The sequence below is a fragment of the Vidua macroura genome, chromosome 1, assembly GCF_024509145.1.
Source record: "Vidua macroura isolate BioBank_ID:100142 chromosome 1, ASM2450914v1, whole genome shotgun sequence".
NCBI classification, from domain to species: domain Eukaryota; kingdom Metazoa; phylum Chordata; class Aves; order Passeriformes; family Viduidae; genus Vidua; species Vidua macroura.
Window position 1 is genome coordinate 51,631,683 of NC_071571.1, and position 23,351 is coordinate 51,655,033.

The following is a 23,351-nucleotide window of genomic DNA, read 5'->3' on the forward strand; positions in this document are numbered from 1 at the left end:
GTAAATACAAAAAGAAAGCTTAATATCTGGAGGTTAATTACTGATGTTATGTGTAGCAATCATTTGAAAGACCCTAATTTGCTGAATCAGCAGGCTTTCCAAATACAACATTCTGGACAAATTTCTTGTTTTCTCTTAATGCAGAAATTTGGTCCTGATTTAGTTTAGCCTCCAGGACATCAAACTTTGGTGCTTGAAAGTTTCTATTTCTGCTACTAGTTTCATATTCCACATATTTTTATGACAGCTTGATGCCACCTCATTTGGCTGTTCAGCCCTCTTCTTTGTGCTCTTGCTTTTCTATTTCTCCAATGAGTACCAGAATACTCTAGGAAACCTTGGACAAGTAAAAGAGGCATTTTTTTTTCCTGAAGTATTACTGAACAACTTTTTCAGTAGTAATAACAATGGCCCATAGTTGAGGACACAACACATATTATCGTGGGATGTCTATGCACTCTACAAACCAGCATTCCTGCAAACTGAATGAAAACTGCTCATATGAAATATGTCTTTCTCAGTTAAAAAGCAGCTGATGTTCTACATGAGCTTCTACAGTGTCTTAAACTTCAGTCAGAGAGCACTGAGCTATAAAATAGATGCAAAGCCTAAAAGTCTTAAGGAAGCAGGCAGCTTTGCTAGCTGGAAAGTCGATGCTGGAGGTAGGAGACCTGTGGACCAAGAGTTGCTAAAGTACAGACTTCAGAATGAACATATGCTAGATGTGAAATGTGACTTTGAAACATGCAGTTCACGAAGTAAATATTTCCTCAGACAAAGAGGTTGGATAAGCTTTCAGAGTCACACATATTTACAAGGAGTACATGAGCTGTGGGCTGCAGAGGTTACTGTATTTTGCTTTGCTTTGCTTTAGCTGATATAAATCATAAATTACTCACTTCACCTCTGTAGGGTACCTTTGGGTTTATGTTGTAACCACTAGAAGCCAGGATGAGCTTGATATTCATTTTATGCACCCTTGAGGAAGAGGTAGTGTTTAAACAGCACCACCTCAAGAGCATCTGTGCTGACTGTATATCTGTGCGTGCCTGACACAGGGAGATGTGTGATGACCCTTCCCTTCTCTAGAAGGAAAGAACAACACTCTCCTGCTTATACATCACCAACACAAAGTGGAAACCAACATCTTCCTGTTTATCTCAGAGCTTGTGACACCAAATGGGTCACAAGAAAGAAGCTAGACAGTATTCCTCCCACTGTCTCTCTTTTTTCCCTGGGATATACTTCGTTATTACAGAGTACAGTTTTCTTACTCTTATCATTAGGTGTGTAATCCCTGTCAAACTCCAGGCCTACAGCAATTGTTCTTCAAATCTTTGTGTGTAAATAAGTAACAATGCTTATGAATTAGACCCTTCCTCGTGCAGTTAACTAAAAAGATAAAAAAATAACAAAAGTAAGAAACCTTTGTTTAAATGAACCAGTGTATCCAAATGCAGTGTAAAATCAAAGATGACACTAGAGTGCAATTATCCTACTTAGTGATCAGTTGCCAACAATAGTGAAAAAGACATGGGAATCTGAAGGTTTCTGTCATGAAAGAAGATTTAGGACTGACTATTCCAGGATTAATTTTAGGAATTCTATTTTTTTCCCCTAAGTATTGTTGTGAAAGAAGGATTTTTCTATTCTTTCACCTGTTTAGTGCTGTGTGAAGCTTGCTTAACTGGTATTACTGTACATGTTTTTAGCAGGAAAGAAGATGCCATGGAAAGTTTTCCTGTTTACCTTTCTGTGCTGACTTTTGGCCCTGCCATATACTTTTGACATTTCTCAGTTGCACATCATTAACAATTTATACTTCATGTCAAGATTTAGATAAGCTAATGACAAGTCAGATAATGTATGTGCTCATATGCACACACATAAAAATATCTTGGATAAAGAAGTACAGCAAACTGCAGAAAAGTTTCTGAATACTTTATGGTTACTTGTGCTTTATTGCTCAGTTGACATCTTGAGAATAAATTGTCTTATTTTGTAGTAGTAAGAAACCTTTCCATAGGCTTCTACAATGTCTTTCCTCATGGGGAAAAGCTGTGAGGTCTGTATTTGTGGAGGTTTTCTGTTTTAACATATAAAAAAAGCTTAATGCTATGTTCTAGGATCACTTACATAATATAGAAGTGGATATTTACATACGTAAAAATGCACATTCAGATCCTAACGTTTCTAGGCATAATGTGGGTATGTGTCGTGGTGACTAAGAAAGTTTAAATGTACACTTTCATCATGCCATCAGGTAGGCTTTTAATGAGAGAGGACCTGTAGAAATATAAAAAAAAAAAAAAACAAAAAAAAACCCAAAACAAAAACAAGAAAACTATTCAAATACCCATTTCCAAAGTAGTAAATTTGTATAATAAATGCAGTGATTCTTATCTCTCAACTTGAAGAGGAAAACCGAAATATCTCCCTCATCCTGGAGCAGTTCAAGTGTCTCATGTAAGAGTGTGTTCACCACCTAATTGACTGTGGTTTGTTACATGTTGTCCAAGTTTTCACACCTTTATGCACATATGCAGAAGAGACAAAAACCCTGTCCAGCTCCCCAGGCCTATTAGTGGGCAGGTGGCCTTGCCAGGCAGGAGTAGTGAGAAATAGCAGCTTTGGTAAGCCTTCACATGGTCTCAGTGTTAAAAAGCAAATTGGTGAAGTTTGACAGGTCAGTAATTCTGTCATAGCTGGCTTTACCTGAGAGAGTTTTATAGCAGAAGTGCAGTCTATATTAATAATGTCTAAAGACATAGCTGCCCTTCCGGTGTAGGCAGCATCCCAAGAAAACATTAATCACATTTTCTTGAAGGACCCAAATTGGTTTCTTGGGAGACAAATTTCTTTGTCTACTCCTCAGCCATTTCTGAGCACATCACCAGCTTATGGTGATCTGAGCAGCTAATGAGCTAATAATTACTGCCTGTTGATCATCCAGGACAAAGGCTACAAATATTGCTTTAGGTTTTAGTGTAAGTGACTTCACTTTTACCAAGGTGTAGTGACTGTTTTGTTCCCTTTTTTGTTTTGTTTTTTTTTCCCTTCTCTTTTCAATCCTTAGGTTACATGGAAAGTAATGTCATATTTACAATGCTAGGAACAGCTTACATTTATTTATTTTAGGTTTTAATATAATACCTGTTGTAGCATCCTGTGTAAGCCTTTACAAACAAAGGAAACCTGTTTAATTTTTGTTCACTTTGTTTGTATTTGTACAGTTCTCCCCAAGATGTAGCTCAGTTCTGCCTGGCAAGTGAGAAGATGGCTGAAAATGGAGTCCATTAACCTGAGCAGAGCCAAAGCTCCATGAGCTATAGATTGAGTGTAGGAGAGAAAAGAAGATGGGAAGTGTGAGAGCAACTCAGGTAGTCTGATGTGAACATTAAGAGTATTGAAAGACCTTTTGTGGCAGGAAATATGCTACTTATTTTGTCAGTGAGTTTTTTTAAAACCCTCTGTGCACGATTAGTACCCTACATACTAGGATTAGTTAAGTGGTTCACATATGCAGCTCAGTGTCTCTCTGTTGCTCACCTGTCGTAAGGATATGGAGCAGCCTGCTGATTTGAATTGGAGCCTCTTGCTTATGTACTTCTGTGTATTTTTTGGAAAAAAGAGTTTTTCACTAATGGTTGTCTGTGGGCTTTAAGCATTTACCTGGACTGTGTGCATGGAAATTCAGGTTGGTCTATTTTATCCAGGCTCCGAATGCAAACAAGGAAGGAGGAGTCTTGAGGTTGTCCCATCATGATGGATTAGCACAGCAGGCCCTTAACGTAGACCCTGGCATTTTCCTCTGAGGCTGTGGTCCCTGTGGACCTGGATGCAACCTAATGAGAGAGGTGCATCACTACTCCCTCATCCTCCTCTATGGGACTTGCTACTCTATCACTCTGCTGTAAGAGCAGGGCACCTGAACAGCTCCTGATCTGCTGCAGGCCAGGCTAGCTTTAGCAGTTTCAGTTGTCAGGCTGAGCTAACCTGATTTATTTTTGTGTCCAGAGAAGTAAGGGACAGTCAATTTAAAGGCCTGCTGTGCCAAGCAGGAGAAATGAGCATCTGATGTGGAGACAGGCCTCTACCTGAAAAGAGATGTCTGCCTGCAGTGCTTGGATCTAAATGTCAGAGTCTGCCACTACTCAAAGCCTGACCAGTGGAATTTTCATTTTGTATTGATTTTTTTTCAGGTTTTGATCAACACAAAATGTTCACATACCAGGCTGAGTTAGCTTAAGTCATTCTCTCTAAAATCATATCATTTATACCAGACTGCTTTGATTGAGCTCCTGCCTACACATAGGAGACATGCCCCAGGTGAGCTGGTTATTGCAGTCATGATTCACACCAGTCTCATTTAAACTTCACTTGTGTTTTGGCTGTCTCTTCATTTTTCTGCTCCACAGCATCTGCAGGTGAGGTAAGAACAAATATCAGCTGGTATTTCTTACCATAAGATATTTAGTGGTCTGCTTCCCCTAGAAACTTTCCCCTCTGGGTGACACCAAGCTGAATTCTCTTGAACTGAGAAATGTGAGCTGTAATAGAGAAGAAAATGTCTCCCTCTTCACTTCTGGCCTATCCTTCTTGGGAATACAGGTTTCAGATCTATTTAAAGGTTATGAAGATAATTGCTTCACTTTCAAGATGGACACTGCAATTATTTACAACTCTCTATGTCGCTCTTGTTGGGCCTTCCATTTCCATATGCTCATGATCCATGATCTTAAAGAAGGTCATGAGCAGTGAATCATCAGTGGCTTAGAAGTGTCCTCCAGAAATTTCTTTTAGGGCATCTCCACTACTTGTTTTGAATCACTTTATGCTTCCAGTTTAGGTATGATTTAGCAGCTTTTAAAGTTAGGCAACTCAGTTCCTCTGTGGTGCAAGGCAGTGCTGTGGTTATTCTGTGCAATTCTAGAATTATTCTTGTTTAGACATCAAATTAGATGTCTAAAGAAAATTTTATGAATATTTACTCTTGGGACTATTAGAGGAAGTTTAATTACTTGAATGCATTTGCATTGTGCTTGTTTGTGAGGTGCTAGAACATGATGCAAGTAATAGCTAAAACAGTATTAAAAAGTTTATAAAAGTGTTATAAAATATATACACATTTTTATCTGTAGACACCAGTTGAAGTCCTGCGGTCTTTCCTTTGCTTATCTCCAAATCTTCTTTGGGCCACATAAAAGGAAGTTGAACCATAAGTTTCATCATTTGGAAGTAAATAGCCAGTCACGACTGATGCAAACCATCTTTGAAAATAGATTGCTCTATATGCCAGTTACTGGCAAGGTTGCAACTGAGTTAATACTCAATAATACAATGTCTGTATTTATGCAGGTCTGATTCCATGTGAGAAGCCCTTTGGTCTACCATAAATAACTCTTTTGTTGTTTCTTTTCCAGTATAGCATGAGTTTTAAGGAAATCTGGTTTTGTCTTTAATACTGGAAGCATACTCAGTGAGTTATGCTCTCATAAATATGTTGCCTTAGAATATTTAAGAGGGAGAGATCTCTTTTCCTTGCATTTTTCTAGTAGTTACTAGAGGGAAATTGTTAGATTTGTTGTTGATTTTACTTTGCAGAGGTGATTTCTTTCTCTTTTTAATTAATAACATGCTCATTACATGAACATGAAAGGTGCCTTATGGATTTACAAGATAAGTAAACTTGAGGAGTGATACTGTGCAAATTTCTCTTCTTCATTTCCACCTCTCCATGTTCACATTGCATAGGATTGATTTCCAAAAAACAAGATAAATAGGGAAAGCTGACAGCTGAAAGCACCGTACACTGGGAACTTGTGTCCTGATTACACTGTGAAGAAAGTGATGTTTGCTTTATTCTGATTTATGAACAGGGCAATGACTGACCAAGTGCTGGGCTAGCATCAGCTATTTACTTTCCTACATAAAGAGTGATGAAAGGCATCAGAAAGCAGAAGGAGCAATTTTTTTTTTTTTTTAAATGCCTCGGCTAAGTGGATCACAGTGCTGCCGACAAGCAGCAATCTATCTTTGCTGTTTTGAAGAACTTGTTAACCTTTCTGGAGACCACATCTCCCTGTAGGGTTTTGGCCCAAAATTTCTCTTTCCCAATCAAAATCCTCACCAACGGTGCCTGTTCAGTCAGTGGTGAACAAAAGGCCTGAATACCACGATCAAGCAAGCTTGTGCTGTTTGTCACCAAGTGAGATTTCAAAGCAATTCAGACACCAGGGCTGAATCACCACAAGCTTCACCACAACTTGAGCTGTGTTGGACAAAACCCTCTCATGACTGCTGAAATAAACACAGTACAAAGACAGGTCCAGAACATTGCACAGGCAAAGCCACTTACAGAATCGTAATTCAAGGGTTTGAAGAAAATACCTCAGTATCAAAGAGGCAGGAAATGGGAGAAAAAATAGCTCCTGTGCAAGTGTTTAAGACCATATCTTAATGTACAAATAAAAAAGGAGGCAAATAATTCTCATCAGCATCAGTTGAATGTGACTAGATGATACTCTTAATGGTGCTTTTGGTTTATTTTGTGATATATTTTGATATCTTTTATGTGTGTATACAAAATCCATGTATGTGAGGACTGACATGGGAAAAATCACTTCAGCATTGTATTAATGAGTAACTAATCATTTCAAGCTGGTAACATCATTGTGGCATTCAAAGCATTACAAGCAATTCTTTTCCTCCACCATCTTTATTTTATAACCTAGACCAAACAACTTTGAAAACTATGAGAAGATATGTTGATATAACTCTTCATTGGCTGCCTGGTGAGTTTTCTTTGTACAGCAAAGAAAATGTAACAAAATACTAATTTCAGATTTGTCTTGTTGCTAAGCTAAAACACATTAATTACAAGCATGAGAGACTCATCACACTGGAGCTGGTAATTGCTTCTCAGTGTTTGGTGTTATTTTTCATGTGCATAAGGAAGTTGGAGTAGTTTTGGCTGAAATGGAGAATAACAGTACAGTGGTTTTAAATTGAGAAAGGTATTAGGTATTTTCCCCCTAACTATTCATTTTCCATGCCACTGTGACCAAAACATTTACAAGCCAAAATTAAGCCTTGTACTAAGTGTCCTGATTTTTCAGAAATACTTGACAAATTCCCTCTGCTAACTACCATTGTTTAACTACTATTACAGATAAAAATATCCAAAAGTCCTGGAAACATTATCCCTTAATCCATTCTTAGTTTGTTTAGGTGTAGCACAAATTACTAAAAAAATCTACTAAAGTTTTTGAAGTATTGGATTCTTCTAAAATCAAACTATCTGCTTGGATACCTATCTGTATTGCATCTCATGAATTATATTTCTGAGCTGATAAAATTTCATTTTTCAGTCATTGCTGTGACTACAAACAAGGCTTTGAAGCTTGTTTAGAAGCAATAAAAAAGGCTTAAAGAAGCATTCTAAGAACATATAGCATATGCACGATTCCTGCGTCTAATTCTCTCAGTCTTACAAAAAGAATTGGATATATTGAATGACATAGGAAAATAAAGCAAGGAGAATGAAGCAATAGAAGCAAGTGGATTTGCATTAGCCAAGGGTCACAGCTAGGGAAAACAGTTTCCTTTTAAAAATTTAAAAGGAGTATTAATTTAAACAGCATTGCTGTTTGCTCTGTCTCCTAGGTGATACCTTTCTTTGTAATGCTAATAAGACATACTGGTTTGTGAGGAAAAAGAAAAGCAAAGTATGAATCTTCTTACCTAATTGTTTTTTAAGTAGTTTGTACACCTAGGGAACATGGCACTATCACCTCATGGTGTCTTCCTGCCTTTTCTCTACTCAGGAAAGAACTTCAATCTGCGGCATATAAATATACTTTTATTTTCTAATGTTTTTGTATTATTCTAGGGCTCTAAGAATGTTTGAATAGTATTTTTCACAGTGGATGATCTCTTATGCTCTATCCATTTGGTGAATTAAACATTATGATTACTATTAAATTTCATTACAGGTTTCAATGCGCTTTAAGGTGGTGGTGCATTTTTCACCAACTTTTATAGTATTGATTACAGAAATTACAACATAAAATATTTGTTACATTTGCTTGCTGCTTTTAGGGCAGAAATTAATATTTGCTTTCTGATTCTCTTATGGGTTAACGCAGTATGGTACAAAAGTTTCATTTCAGTACAAGGAGTGAAAAAGAAAAGAAGATCTTGGCCACCTTCTCAGTTGAGGTGCATTGGATTCCCAGAGTGCACATGGGCAGGATTTGAGAGTAAATTTTGTCCAGAGTTGTGTCCTTACAAAGCACTTTTTCTTTTCAGCTGTATGTGTTCACAGATAATGGGCAACAAATGCTAGGAAATACAAATTTAGAGCTGAATATGCAGCTCTTCAGCATCAGAGCCTGATCAAACCTGATTTTTTTAGCTCAGTCATTACTACCAGCCAGAATAATCTCTCGATACTTGATGAAATTGGTTTGCATATCAGTGACTACATTAAGTACAAGACTGAAGAAGGCCAAGGTGAATCAGAACATGCAAGCTTAATTTTCCTTTGTTTCAAATGTTCCCATGAAGTGCGGAGGCAGTAAGTGATTATTTCACTGATTGTGTATTAGTATAAAGCTCACGTTACACTGGGCCCCATCCTGGTTTTGTTGTCTTTTAGAGCATTTAATATCATGCTGCTTGGAAGTCTTTCTGCAATCCACAGAACTAACAAGGCATGAGGCAGACCACTGTGGAAGACATTAGGAGTAGCAAATGATTTGGAAAGCTGAAACTCTTTCTAGAGCAGCCCTGTCTCACATGCTTTGGGCAGACTTCCTTCTCACAAACTGCAGGTGCTGAGTAGCTTGGAAAGATTCATGTTGTTATTTTGCTAAAAGACAAGCACTTCCTGGTGTGGGGAAGGGAGTGTGAGGTGGCTGAACATGGTAACTGGATGGAGCAAGAGCTTGCCAGCCCTCACAGAAGACAAGGGGAAGATCAAAGGCTGGGTGTGAGAGGGAAGAGGAATGGTGAGAGCACCTCAAGGGCACCATATTGAGGGTGGCAGGGAGCTTAGCACTGATGCAGGGAGGTGAGGGGCAAGGGCCAGGGACTGCATGCCCACAAACTGGCATGAAGTAATGCACATTTCAGCATAAATAAGATTGATATTTCTCCTTTCATGGTGTGGATTTAGAATGTCCTTCATTTTCTGCAAGTGGCATTGTAAAAATAGTGCAGAACCCAGTACCTCCCATCAGGGGTGTTGGGGTGACTGGCATGCAATGCAGAGGTCCCGTCAGCCTCAGGGATGCCACAGGGCTTGATGTCCAGCCCTGCTGCTCCTCAAAGACAGGGAAGGAATGGCATTAGTCCCCCATTGCTGCTGGGTGACTGAAGCTTTGCCACTCCTTTCTTAGCTTTGTCACCCCAAAACCAATCCACCCTCTGTTGTGTCCTCGGTGAGGCCACCCCTAAAGATGCAGCCTGAGGCACACTGTGCCGGGCTCTCTGGGAGGAAAACAGAGCAGCTCATAAAGGTAAAACATCTCCAGACGAGACCATCACTTCTGTATACATAAAAAGCATTCAAGATTTTAAAGTCATGTATCTGTGATCATCCTTGGCCCTATGTAGATGCTTTGTAAGCTTATAAATTTCTTCTCTGTACTGGTAAAATAATACATTAATACTAACTGTATACTGGACTGTATACCTGTCATGGGTCCAGACCTTACCATGACATTTTCAAGTCAAGGCACTTGTACAGAAAATCTATTTTCAGTCATTTATAAAGGCTTCTAAAATTTTATTGGTGATAGTCTTCTTCCTTCTCAAATCACTGTATGGCCTCACCAATGACAGCTGAAGTACAGACTCAGTCTTGCAAGCGATAGCTTCCATAAAATTTTGCTAAATTCCTTTTCATAAATTGGTGCTCCTGCAATGTGCAGCAAAAACTGGAGAGTATATGTATGGTAGGAAAGTTTTATTAGCCTTCTTTAGGATGATCTGCACTATGCAATTACAGCTTTCCTGTGCATAATTAATATATTCATCCCAAATTCACTGCAAAAACGCCATGGTACCTTCCATGTGTTTTGATGTACTGTGTATATTTTTGTGTGATAAATATACTTATCAGTGAGTGTAATTACAGTGAATATCTGTGAGTATATGTACACTGCTTTTCTTCATGATCATAACAGAAAAATTGAGGTAATTGATGATGATTTTTTAAAAATTTGTTATTCCAGCTTCTAATCCCGTGATCTCTTTACACAAGGACAAAGCAAGGGTGTTTTCCCTGAGCATGTATAAGAGTCATTCCCACTACCAAACTATAGTTATTTGAGCATAAAAGGAAAAGCCTTAATAACACAGTAAATTTACACCCTTATCTGTGCTTGACAAAATTCTAGCGGTAATTTGATTTGACCATATATACAATATATGTTTTTATTTAAGTAATAATGGCTGAGGGATAGAACATTTCCTGAAAATTAATAGCTGGCTGAAAAATTTTATAGCTCAGATTCAGCCAAGGGCCATTAATCCCAACTGGTCAATTCTCCATGAAATGCCTTATGTCAGGGGTCATTTGTTACATTCCCATCCCTCCCACCCACCAATAAAGAAGTAAAATTAAATGTTACTTTCCTCCTATGGCATTGCTGAGCCTTGAAGCAGCCACTGGAGGCTCCTGGTGAAAGTGTTGCGGTTGCTGCCTGGCGATGAAAGTTTCATAGTGGATGAGTGATGGAGAATGTTTCAAGTATTATTCACTGCGTATTACTTTACATTTCTAAGTGAATAAAGCTCTTCAGGTTGCTTCTTCAGCTGACAAGGGGATGAAACAACTGCTGTGCTTCCCTTGCCACTAGACAAGTTACAGCTTTAGGAAGGTGCGGGGAGTTTGCACTCCACATATATCATAAATCTGTCTCATCTATGACAGCTGCCATCCTTCTAGGATCTGTTTATTCTTCTGTATTTAGTGACCCGTGTTAAATACTTCCAACTCTAGTTTATTCTCTCTGAATACTTCACTCATTTTTGGTAAAAACTGGTGTATTTATTGGAGCTACATGATATTGTTTCAAACTGGAGGGCTGAGGTACATGTAGTGACTATGGAAGAGAATTAATGAGAAAACAGAGAAATAATTGCAAGCTTTCAAGAAAAGTATTGCTAAATATTCAGGGTAAAAAAAAAATCCTTGCATTTTTTACATTCTTCAGAACTAGATAAAAACACTGCATTTCCTTTTGCAAATCAGAATAAAAATCACATCTGTATATCATTATATGTGACAAATCTGTCACCAGGATCTGTCACCCAGGACCTTACTAGCAAACACACCTTTCCTGAGGAAATAAGCTCTAATGACAAGGAATGACAACTCAGGGGTGGAGGGAAAGATTTTTGAGGGACAGCAAAAAGCCCAGCACCTCTTGGGCTGAACTGGTGTAGCTAAACCTTCAATCATAGCTCTGGCAGCCTTTTACTGTTCTTCCCAGTATATGCTGGGGCAAATTCAGCTGCCCACTGGGAGCTTTTGTTGCTACTTTTCAGGATTAGGGAAGAAAAGGAGCCAGTCAGAGCCCATTCAGCCTGATCAACCTTTGGAGATGTACACGCTAAGTTATAATTACTTGTCTGCTTTATTGTGGGGTGGTTCCTTACATAGCTTCTAGTCTTGGAAGCTATAGATTTAATTTTCATTTCAGCCTACTGCCTCATTGGAAAGAGGGGTAAGAGAACTGAGCTTTCATTCTTCCAGTCATGAAATGGAACAACAAGCCTTTCCAGTGTTAACATTCTGACTTAAGAAAGGCATTGCAAACACAAAACTAGACTTATGTTAATATTCCATTTAAGTAGTAGAGTTCAATTGGTTGACTTGGAATGGTCAGTCAGTGTATCTGTACAGAGGGAAGATGTAAAAAGTTCAATTTCAAGTGAAACAAGATTTTCAAAATCTCTCAAACCTTATAGGTACATGAAAGAAATAGAGCATCTAGGTGTCTTGTGGCCTTCCCTGGAAGCCTGCTGTAGGGATCACAGTTTCAGAATATTGGATGGAAAGGGTACAGTGAGCTAAGGTGAGACAAAACATGTTTGACTCTGTTTCTTTAAGCAAAGGGACTTGGATAATTTGAAACTTCTTCCATATCCTGTACACAATATATTGTTCATAGTACTAATCTGAAAAGCACAACCAAGTAAAAATGGATGTAATTCCATATTGTTTTTATTAAGATGAATAATTTTTTCAAGTGTTTGAAAACTGTGACTGGAGCCTCAATCTTGCAAACAGTTTCACACAAGTGGTCCCATTGTGCAGTAGACTATTCACATGACAGTGGATGATGGCATTTGCAGGATCACAGCCATTTTTGCTAAAATTATTTTTCATCTTTGAAGCAAATCACTTCTAAAGAAATTACATAAGCTTGATAACAACACCATCACCCAGGCTGGATTTGCAATCTGGTTTTTTAATTATGGAATTTAATTATATTTCTTCTAATATTTACTATTACATTTAATTTTTTATTTTGTTTTTATCACTTCAACATCCTAAATTTCAGGGAATCACTAGAATGTGTCACATCATTATAACCTTTATTATGAATTATTCACAGTAATTACTGAGTTGATGTAAACTTCATTGTGAAATTTAAAGTGCCAGAAAATCTGGTGGTGATACTGTTTTACTCTTTGGATGTTCTTAAAATAAGTCAGAGTCAACAGATTGCAAAAATATGCAATTACAAAGTTATTAAAATGCAGATTTTTGGCAGGAAGCCACTGCAGTCTCCTGTGTTCACAACTGCCTATTTACAGCAAAATAGCCCTGAGCAGCCTGTGGTGGCTTCTTTGAGCAATTACAGCTGATGGGTCAGGGCAGTGGCCTCTCTGAGGACCAGGTTCCTTTTACCTCCTGGGTCATAAGCTTCACTTGAAATTTTTTTTTTAGGCAGGAGAGGTTGACAGTGGACCATCATCTTTTGTTCCCTGTCACACTAACAATAAGTCTGGGATGCCTCTCCTGAGACTGTGCATGTACTGTACCTACATCTACACAGATGGTTCCTCGGATTAGAGAGTAGACCATTCAGCAGCATAAATTTTGAATTACACTTTTGAGGTCAGTGAAACATGCATTTTCCCCAGTCGGAGCTGCCTTTAATCATTGCTGCCTTCACAGTTCTCTGGGAGCAGGGCATACTGGAATATTAACAAAGTGGCAGATGCTTTGCTTTAATGAAGAAATAAGCACTGTCATTTTACCTTCATCCAATCCCCCATAGTACTACTGGATGCCCCAGTGATTTTTTCTTTCTCTCTGCACAGTGACTTGGGAACAAAAATTATGACCCACTTAGTGTAAAAAAAAACTTCCAAAGTCGATGCTCAAAGGGTTGTGTGCAGACACACAACACCACTGCTGCCAGCCAAAAACTGCTTTACCTGTGGTTTAGCATCCAAGTAGGACCAATATGTACTGGCTCTTTCTCTGTGTCTATTTTTGAAAGGTGCTTACAGTATGGACTTCTATTATTTATTTGTGCAACTTCTCCCAAGAAGCAAAGTTCTTTTTCCTCCGTGAAATTATGAGACTGACACAAGCCATGAAAAGGAAGGGGGAGGTTATGCAAAATAAGACATGTAGCATCTAAACAGCAAGAAGCAGCGAGAGTGAGCAAGTCATCCTTGCTGTGAAATTGGGGTGATGTTCCCAGAGTGTGGAGAGGCAGAAGTTTCCATTGTCTGTGATAAAGTATAGTGAGAGCATCTCCCCTTCTCCCCTCTGTCTCGTGATGTTGGGGGCTTGTTGGCTGTGTGAAACAGATGCCATTAATATCAGAGGATCTGTAATAGTCTCTCACAGGACAAGTGATATTTAGGGGTTCAAGACTAAAATAGAGCAGGACTGTTAGAGAATATACTAGAAATCGTTGGTGTTATACAGTCCCATTATATATGGGCCTACCTGGTAGTGCTTTAACTTGCTCTTCATAGAAATACCTTTCTTCTGTCTCAATAAAGTCCAGTCTGCATTGTCCCAAAAAAACTCAAAATGTGTCCAACCTTTTCATAGAATTTCCTAGCTGATAATGCAGAGCCTAAAACTTTAAAGACATTAAGTCATCATTTAAAAGTTGTGTGTGTGTCCTGGGAAACATGTATGGGCAATATAAGAAAATCTTACATTGATTTCTTAGAAGGAGGAAGATGCAGGGGAAATCCTGAGCCCTTTAACCTCCACATAGCCAGTGCATTTTGTGTTACATAGGAGGAGATGTTGAGGTTACCATGAGCAGGCAGAAGTAGATCAAAAGAGCTTAATTTTGAGGCTCTCTGGAGGTGCAAACATACTGGAGGAACTGCAGAGATGCCAAGCAGTGGTGTCACTAAACCTCTGAATTGTCCTTCCCTGTGCAAGGGTTCCTGAGCCATCTCAGAAGGCAGGTTGGATGCCAGCATTCCACACTGCTTTAGTTTATGCCTTTAGCCACAGCCCCACAGGCAGTTCAGCTGAGTAGGAGTGGTGAAGCTCAATGTGCTTTTCTTCCACCCTGGTGGACCATCTCCTTGGCTGCAAAATGAAATAGTGAGAGAAGGAATCTAGCAGGGATCCTCCAAGGATACGAGATTGTACCTTCAAGGCCAAAGGCACAACACCCTTGCTCTTGGTCATTTGGTGCAAGCATGATGCAATTAATGCCAAGGTCATGGGCTCAATCCCCATATGGGCTATTCAGTTAAGAGTTGGACTTCATTGATCCATCTGGGGCCCTTCCAACTCACACTGTTCTGTGATTCTGTGATTTGCACAAAGGGCGCTCCACTGATGTCTGTTTTGTGGATGGAGAATTGTGCTTCTAAAGACAGTGGTGGGCATTTCCTATGCTGCTGGTAATCATAATTTTCACACGTGGGAAGAATACTATAAAAATCAAGACTGACAAAGGCTCTGAAGAACATGATGCCACTTCCCTTCGTAATTTACTCCCAGGCACTTTCATGTATGTTTTTCCTCATGCAGTTTTAAATGTCCTGAAACAAAAGAACATTAAATATGGGGCTCAATGTCTGGTACCATGCAGAGGACTCATCCTGAGGGATTGAGGAATGAGACAGAGAAAGTCTTTGCTATATGTTTTAACTTAGAGACTGAATCAACACAGGAGAAAAGACAGGGGATCAGAGTGCTTATCCAGAAGAGAGTAGGTTTTGATTCCCAGAGAAAATAAAAAAAAAATAACTGCAAAGCAGGTTGGATATGGGATTTCAGGAGCTCTTGGGCAGGTGAGTGATGATGCTGGAACCAGCAAAATGTGTTGTGATCAGGGAGAGAAGAGGAGCAGTGCTGGGTCTTATGGCAGAGGATGCTTGAGGAGATGGGGGGGCAGGCTGATGACACTAAACATAATGTGCTCCTTCTGCATCAGCAATGGTTGATACAGAGTAAACAGCAGCTTTGGCCATTAGATATATTTCAGGATTAGACCAAGATGGAAGGAGGCAAACTTGCTTAGTATTCAGTAGGCCCCTGTCTGGGTGCTCTTCCCCATTTTCTCTTAAAGTAATCTATTACCACATCACAAGAGAAAAATGACCCCAATCTAAAGATTAATAGAGCAGTTTCCAGTGATGTGTATGAAACTCAATTTTTTTTTTGTCGCTGTATGCACTGAGGTGTCCTTTATCAGCAAATCTCTAGATCTTAAAAAGTAGGCTGATTATTGGAGAGGGCAGCAGACAATTTAGGGCACATGGTGTTTTCTTATGACAGGAGCATTGCTGTGAAGTACAGTAATTTATGTTGATAAATTGCAGCCATCAGAATGTCTTAAACACTTCACAGGATGAATTTCTAAGTATACGTCTCTCATTTTAGCAGTGGATGGATAGAAAAGGGGTATTTGAGAAATTGGGGAAAAGATAACTCTTGCTTGTACTATTTTGAAAAGTAGCAAGGGACTTTCATGTGTTCCTAGAATCAGCTCATTGCTATTAGGGTCAGATCAACCCAGTTTTGGTTAAATGTGACAAGTTAAGGAACTTTCCTCCTTCATAATGAAGTTGCAACAAAAACGAAGGAGCCCATATAGTGTCAAGTCTGAGTAGTTTTTGAACACTAGAACTTTCTCAGCAAAGGTGTTTTGGTTTTGAAGTTCTGTATGCAAGCCAAAATGTAAAGCTTTTTATATCAAGAATTAAAGACACTGTGGGGTCCATATGTTATTTTGAGAGGTTGCAAATTTCTCTGTCTTTTTTCCATCATGTTATATGGTCAGAAATTTTAAAAGATGTTCTTTGGACTTCAATTCAGTACAGCACAGGGGGTGCTGAGGTTTCTATGTTAAGTGTGAGTTGAGCACATGATCTAGTTCCTCTCTGAATTGTAGCCTGCAGAAATGAGCAGTGAAGTAGACTGAGTAGATAAGGTCCAAATTAGATATGCATTTACCCTAAAGATGTGTGCATGTGTCTTGCAGTTGCAGTTGTCCCTGAACGTGGTAATGAATGTACTCAATTGGCCTGAAGGTTTGTACTATTTGATCCCCTCATCCCTAAGGAATGATAGAGAGACCTACCAGGTGTTTTCAAAGCAGGAACTATATTCAAAGTTTGACCTGTCATGACCCATCTTGACTTGCAGATCTTTTGCAGAGATGACCCTGGATTACAGAGGTTTTAGTTGTAGGATTTTCAGAGGGATAGATGCTGAAATTAGTCCCCCTTAGCAACTAAAAGGTTTTGAGAAGATGTTTTGCTCTTTCAGCACATTATGATTGCACACAGAACTTGCTAAAATACTGATATTAATGCTACATCAAAGTGAGTGTGCTGTGGCATGTGGTCTCGTAATAGTAACTGTAGAAGATTGGGATTTAAACAAAAAATCCCCAAACCATTTGTTTGTGTTCTGGAAGAAAAGATTTCTGTATTGACAGACAGACAACTACTGTGCCTGTAATTTCCTAACCTTATCTCCTATGTGTTTGTTGTACTGAGCTGCTTGCATATAGGCAGCAGGAGGAAAACTACAGCATAACCTGTTTTCTAATGATGGGAGTTCCCTTAGGCTGAATGCAAGCATGGCATATTCTAAGACACTTGCAAAACTTTCCAAAAAGCAGCAACGAGTAGTGATTTCTAGTATGCCTTCTGGAGCTCTGGAAAAGGGTCTTGTTACTCATAACTAAGAATAAGAGCCAGTTGGGATTTGTTCAAATAAGCCCTTTCTTCTTTGATATATAATTGCTATCTCTAGTTTTGCCACAAGTGTCTTCAAGTTGTTATAATTTCTGCTCCTCCCTTTTTCTTTTCCCCCAAGATTTCAACTTTCCATGCCAGTGGTCCAGAACCAAACTGGTCAGCTGAAGATAAACTAAGATATAAACTAAGATAGGATGTCTCTTGGGCATGTACCTCTCCTAAAGCAAAAAAAGTGAGAAATTTCACATTTTCAGTTCATTTTTCTACTGGAAGGAAGGTTCTCTGGGTTTTCACTTTTTTTTTTTGTTTCAACAAAAAAAAAAAACCAAAAAAAAAAAAAACCAAAAAAAAAAAAAAACCAAAAAAAAAAAAACATACCATGCTGATGGAATCAATTACAGCCTTTTATTCTGTTTTCAGACCCAAACTCAAAAAGCAGTAAAGCATCAGTGCACTTTTGCTTGGTACAAGGCAATGTAATTGCATCATTCACTAAAAATTACAACTGACTTCACAGTGTAAGGGAGAAGGAAATGAGAAGCTGGCAGGCAAGTTCTGACTCACCTTAAATGCATACTCGAGGAGCACAGTGTATCAGTGGAAGTGCAGATAGGACCAGGCCCTGGGGTTTCTATTCACATCACATGGCCTGTTCACAAATGTGAAGAGGGAGTATGCTGTCAGCCTCCTACACTTATTAATTATTTTCTGTTTGGGGAAGATTAAATTTTGAAGAAAAACATCCAGTAATCACTGGGGTACTATTTATATCATCATAAACTTGTGTCAACTTAAGTGACTTTAATAATGATTATTATTATAAAACCCAAAAACTCTCATCTCCCCCACCTGTTGTAATGAGGAACTCTCCTTTTTTCCTTCTTCCTTCTGCTTCTTCACACAATACCCAGCTTAACTCCACTTTCCCCTCCTCTTCTCCCCTAGCTGTCAATCACTGTCACATTACTCATTACTTTGCATCATATGTATCAAGTTTTTCCATCAAGTAAGCCAATTCTAAAGCTGCCTTCCCAGAGGTTACACAGATTGTGCAAGCTGGAGGAGCTCAGGAAAGAGGAAACCGGACAATAACAAAGGCTCCCAGAGCTGTCTCTGCCTGCCAATCTCTCATGTAAGCATTCACACGGTGCTCTATATAGGTCATGCCTCCAGGGCCAGAATCGTGTGTGAGCTCGGCCAGCAGACCTCCTGTCCACACCATTAATCACAGCAGGGAGGGGGGAAATGGCTAATTACACTGCATCAATGATATTGTCCATTCTGTGTTCTACAAATTACAGTGCTGCATTCAGCATCCCCTGACTTCTGAAGTCCATGATTCAAGAGAGGGAGCAAAACTTCTTAACAGGAGCATTCACCTGTGGGCAGCAGAGGTTAGGCTAAGAAAGCTGCACTTAGTGAATTTAGACAGCTACAGCAAGGCAAGCTTTCCAAGGCATGTTTTTTCTACTGTTAAATCTTTGCTAGTTTTTCTTCCCACTCCCAAAATGATAGATTTGAGGGACTTTTCTGTTCTGAAGCATTGTTTTCAAAGTCCATTTCCAGTATAGTTTTCATGTGAGACTTGTGTAAGGCATCCTTCATGGCTGACTGACTTCAGGTATAATTGAGTAAGAGCTTCCTGCAGTATTCTGGCCTTCCTAAAAGGTCCTGTGCTTTGCTGAAGAGTGCTATGGCTATTTATGGATACCCTTTCAAAGCAGCAGAGATTTATCTCCCTGGCTGCCAATGTGAAGTTGTATATTAGAAGTTGTATAACTATACTGTTGCTCACAGCTCTTACACATGATACTTTAATGGTCTCTTTTGTGCTTAAGTAGCTATAAATGAGCCCTTCAAAATCTGTGTCATCCAGGTTCCATTCTTGCATGTGACATGACAAACCTCTTGCCATGTCCTTACCTCAGTGCTGCAAGGCTCATCAATATTAGTTCTGTACAGAACTTGCAAGGTTCTCCAGGTCTTCCTGGAAATGTTGGTGTTTAACTTGTTTTTTTTCTAAACCCACCCTCCAGTAAGCTTTAAGCTCTTATCAGAATTTCTTCCTGATTCTGGGCTTCATGGTGAAGTGCTTCCCTTAGTCTCATGAAGGCTGCTTTGTAGTGGGCACACATGAGATAGTAGTTTGATGGTCTTGAAACAAGCCTGCCTGTTTCTAGAAGAGCAGTGCTGCCTATTCTGGAACAGACACACCTTTTGATAGGTTGCCATGCCTTAAATTATGAAGTAGATGTATCTGTTCAGAGATCCCCAGGCTTGATGTTGGGTTCAAAACTTGCATGAGACATCTCTAGGTTCTGAGGCTTATCTCAGGGTTACACCAACTTCTTCGTCATCACTGGATATCTTGTAGTGATACATAACAATATCCTTCTAAAACTGTGATATTAAGAAGAATATGCACCTATACTCACATCTTCCAAGAGGGGAATAGAGCTGTAGGGCTCACTTGCTTCAAGACTTCTGCATTTGGCTAATTATAATGTGTCTGGTCTGGTTGAAATACCTGAGGATTAATCTTCAGATATGTCACTATGTTCTTAGGTATTTCTATTTACTTTGTAATCACGTGGACATCAGTGATGGGGTGTTTTCTGGGTGTTTTATGTTGCTTAGAATAGTACAGCAAAAAAGTGCTATTTTTTCTAACCTTTTCAATACTTTTAAGGAAGATGTCAGTTTAAGAGGAATTTAAGCTGCTAGCATTGTTTCTAGAACTAACAGAAATTTGTAATAGTAATTTAAAGTTTGCTTTTCCTCTGAGATAATTTTGCTTTCAGCAAAATTTTCCATATCTTCAAAATAAAAAAGAATTTCACATCTAGTGATTTTAAATAATCAGTGAAATACTTTATGTCAATGAAATTCTGCTATGTATCATATTTGTTTGTGAAGTGACAGCAAAACAAACAGTAGAAAATATTGAGTACAACAAGTGGCCAGGATGGGAAAAGCAATGTCAAATAAGATACAATCATATTTCACAGAATCATAGAACAGTTTGGTTTGGAAGAGACCTTAAAGTTCCTCTAGTTTCAACTCCACTGCTGTGGGCAGGGACACCTCCCACTAGACCAGGTTGCTCAAAACACCATCAACCTGGCCTTGAACATTTCCAGGGATGGGATATCCACAACTTCTCTAGGCAACCTGTTCCAGTGTCTCACCACTTCAATTTTGAGTTCAAAATATAATTCAGAAATGTAGCTTTCTTAGATGTTGATAGGAATGTTTCTCCTACAGTATGCCCCAGAGACTGATAATTAATGAGAAATTATAAATGATTGAAGATGACAGTCATTTCAGGTACGATAACGAACATTCTAGGCTAAAGACAGATTTACTTTATGGAAGCTCCATGAGCCTAAAAAAATAGGCTGTTTGAGGACGTTTTTCCTTTCTTGGCAATTGCAACCACCATGTTCTTTTAACACCAAGTGCTGTTGGCAGCAGACAAGCTGTAGTGTAGTTGGTGTAGTCTTTTATTTTACATGTGACTGTTGGATTTGTAGTTCCTTTTCCTTCCCACTTCTTGCAGTGTGTTAGGGTAGTTTATTGGTAAGTTAAAAGCCAATGTCAAGTCCTCTGTACAGTAAAACTGAGAGCCTGCTGACATGCATCACTGTGCCATGGCATGACTGTTGCAATCCATCTTGACCAGTGTGTTTGAAAGTTGAGCTACATATAATCAATTGCAGTCTTAAAACTTTAATGTCTTTGACTGCACCATGTAGCACTACATTAATTTAGTGGTGCATTCGGCCTCTGTGTTTTAGGTCCAAGGGCTTACACCACCTGGCCTGGGCAGTGCCTGACACGGCACTGTGTGATTAATGCAGAAGCATTTCCTTCCTCTCAGCCTGGGCAGAAAGCTTGCTACAGCCCTGCTGAGGCTCTCCTCTCTAGAGAAGAAGAAGCTGAAGAAAAGATCCCCCGAGCCACTGAATCATTGCAGGGAGCCTGGAAGTCCATGGCATGTTTCTGAATGTAAGGGACAAGTAGCTGAGCTGGTTTGCAGAGGGGAGAAGAGGGTGGGGAGCAGGGCTAAAAAGGCTTTTCAGGTCAGGAGGAAGAAGCACACCAATATGAAGAGCACTGTTCATATTGGAAATCATTACTGGAAATCAATCAGATTTTGCTGAGAGTACACAGCCAGCTAACAGATTCTCAGTAGTGAGTTTTCCACTTGAATGACGTTCTAGACAGTCAATGACTTAGGACTTGCCTCTAATGACAAACATCTTTTTTCATTTTGGGATAAACATTATATAGGTGATGTTTGTATTCAGCAGCATTGATAACAAATCTTAACCTTGCATCCCTGAAAAAAAAACACGGTAAAAGCAAACAGCCAGGAACATTAAATGAATGATATGCAATGACTTACTAATTCATATACGTGGCAGATACCCTTCCCGTGGCCTTCCTGAAGCAAAGGGCTCTGATGGTGGGTGAAGTGGTTAATACCAGCTAAAATAGGCTGTGCTGTGTCATAAGTTACATTTTTTGTTGAATTTTTTCTTTCTGAAAAACTGACTTTAAAGCTTAGAAAGAAGGGAGATTGAAAGATGCAATGGGCAGCACTGTTTCAAAAGCAATCCTTTATTTTTTGGAGGACATGGAGAGCCATCTAATCCAATTGAGTGCTTCTGAACTATAAACAGTGTAGCTTGCAGTCTCCTGTTGAATCTCATGTTCTGTCTCAAGGGTTGCAACACATAAATGGTGCTGGACTCTAGTGAGCAAGTTTGGAGGAGCCGCAGTTCCATGAATGTCTACTAATGTTGTAAGTTTAAGATGCTAGTTTGAAGATAAATTGAATAGAATTAATAAATACCAGTAATGGCTTTGTAATTGAAATCGTATGGACATTAGAGGTACATAGGGTATTAGTAATCATATTAATTATTTGTTAACAGAAAGACAAAGTAATAAAATTAAAAATCAAAAATCTTAGTTGTTCACATGCAGATCTAGGGGGACATTTTGTAACAGAAATAAGTACTTTTGCTTCATCCTCAGAATGATGCTATCTGTGTCAAATTGTTTTTTCTCAAGAAAGCAGAGCAATCTAAAATTCTAAGTAATGCATGGAAATAGTAGGGGTGAAAATAACCACATTTTAGAAACCTCATACAGCATCCTTCCCCAACACTGAAAGGAAGCAGTGCTGGTAGGAAGAGTAAAGATAAATGGAATTACTTTTCTATCAGAACTATAATAGTCTTTATTAGTTAGTTATGTGTGCCTAGAATAGATCAGCTGTCAGGGAGAGCAAGTAGATGAACATGTACCTTGTGAGCTGTCAGGAGCAGATCAGTGTGGGTTTTTTTAAATAATAATTACCCCCTTCCAGAGAAATATTTTAGACAAAAGCACAGCTGCTTTATTAAGGGTGCCTTTTGTGCATAAGGATGAATATTCCAGTTTGTTCTCTTCATTTTTTGTGTAAATATAATACCATATTTACATAAAACTCTGTTAGGAAATGGTGCCATTTGCTGTTAAAGCTTGCATAATAAAATTGTTTGTCAGGGATTTAATTTGATTGAAGTTTGTTATTTGTGCTAGCAGCTCAGAGGGGCCGCAGCTTGCTTTCAAGCCTGGTGATGCCCTTGCCCGGAGCAAGCCGTAATGCAAACAGCTGTCCTGGGATTCAGTGTGGCAGGGCATGTATCTTTTTTTGCACCTTGACCATTGCTCACAGGTGAAGGCAGCTGTTTGCTTCCTTGTGGTCAGGGGAGCTTTTTGAGCACCAGATCCACCATTCTGACAGAGTTCAATAGTCTTTCTGGTCTGGCAGCTTGACTGAGGTCTTGGAGCAAGTAACTCTTGGTGGTCAAGAGAGTGTGGGGCTCCTGGGGGCCACCCAAGAGTCTGAATGGAGCAGCTGTGAACTAGGTCAGTTCTGGTGGGAGCTGGACTTGGCAGGGGAAAGGTTTAAATATGCAATGTGTTGGACCCCTCTGGTAGGTTGACCCTGGCTGGATGTCAGGCACCCACTAAAGCTTTTCTATTACTCCCATTCAAAACTGGACAGGGGAGAGAAAATATAATGAAAGGTTTATTTATAAGGACCAGGAGATAACACTCACTGATTACTGTCATGGGCA

General features: G+C 39.2%; 1 protein-coding gene across 4 annotated transcripts in view; it reads left to right on the plus strand.

The window, feature by feature from the left end:
• Positions 1 to 23,351, plus strand: part of TPK1 (thiamin pyrophosphokinase 1) — a 303,481-nt gene that overhangs the window by 271,545 nt on the left and 8,585 nt on the right. The window contains exon 9 of one of the 4 annotated variants that reach the window (XR_008435994.1): positions 3,234 to 3,380. The exons of the other annotated variants lie outside the window; for them this stretch is intronic. The gene's annotated coding sequence lies outside the window, so the exon portion shown is untranslated. The remainder of the gene's footprint in view (positions 1 to 3,233; positions 3,381 to 23,351) is intronic. 4 annotated transcript variants of the gene reach the window in all.